Below are 1085 nucleotides of genomic sequence, written 5' to 3'. Positions count from 1 at the left end.
TTCATTCTAAATAATATATTCATATTCAGTTACATCTCCAGTGTTGACCTGCTCTGGCTTTCTGGATTTTATAATAAAACCCTCCAGCCCATAGATCCTCAATCATCTCCTTCGTCCTCTTTATATCAGGGAAAATAAACCAATGACAAAATGAGGACAAAGGCTTTTGTCACCAAACTCAACCAGCATTCAGAAGAAGAGGAAGAAGCCTTTATTTGCCACATGCACACTCAAGCACAGTGAAATTCATCCTCTGCATTTAACCCATCTGAAGCAGTGAACACATGCACACACACCCAGAGCAGTGGGCAGCCATACTACAGCACCCGGGGAGCAGCTAGGGGTTGGGTTAGGTACCTTGCTCAAGGGCACTTCAGCTCAAGGCTGCCCCATGTTAACCTTACTTCATGTCTTTGAACTGTGGGGCAACCGGAGCACCTGGAGGAAACCCATGCAGACACGGGGAGAACATGCAAACTCCACACAGAAAGGCCCCCCCATCGGCCACGGGGCTCGAACCCAGAACCTTCTTGCTGTGAGGCGACAGTGCTAAACACGACACCACCGTGCTGCCCAAAAACTTGCTCATTTAGAGAACATATCAGATATTAAACTGATAAGAACAAATACGACACTTGATCTTAGCCAAAAGGCCGAGAAGTGAAGGGCTCTTTAACTGCTTTATACATATTAATAAATATTGAATGAATCTCAACTGACATTCACACCACCATATCATACTCTGTTTAACGGTGCTGACTACAAAGTGATCTGAAATTTTCAAAAAAATTTTCCATGCATGGCATTTTCCTACATCTCGCAAGAACAATATCAGGCTGACGAGATGTGATCATTTTGATGTCCTGAGGGTCGCTTTTCTCTGTTATGGGACCATTTTCCTCCCTCTTAAGGTACCGTATGCGGTACGGCCCTACAGAAACAGGAAACAGCCGAATGTGGGGAGCTTTAACCAGTTAGCATAACTATGGAACTGTGTCACACCAGGATGGTGACGCGCGGAAAACATTGTGACTCTGCATCGACCTCGGAGAGTTTTGAGTCACAGGGATGTAATTTGTGGTTGA

General features: G+C 45.1%; 1 pseudogene; it reads right to left on the bottom strand.

Moving 5' to 3' along the window:
• Window positions 1-544: 544 nt before the first annotated feature.
• LOC132898013 (U2 spliceosomal RNA) lies at window positions 545-665 on the bottom strand (annotated as a pseudogene).
• Window positions 666-1085: the final 420 nt, after the last annotated feature.

The sequence above is a fragment of the Neoarius graeffei genome, chromosome 1 (genome assembly GCF_027579695.1).
Source record: "Neoarius graeffei isolate fNeoGra1 chromosome 1, fNeoGra1.pri, whole genome shotgun sequence".
Classification (NCBI taxonomy): Eukaryota; Metazoa; Chordata; class Actinopteri; order Siluriformes; family Ariidae; genus Neoarius; species Neoarius graeffei.
Note: the sequence above shows the minus strand (reverse complement) of the source record. Positions and strands in the feature narration are given on the sequence as shown.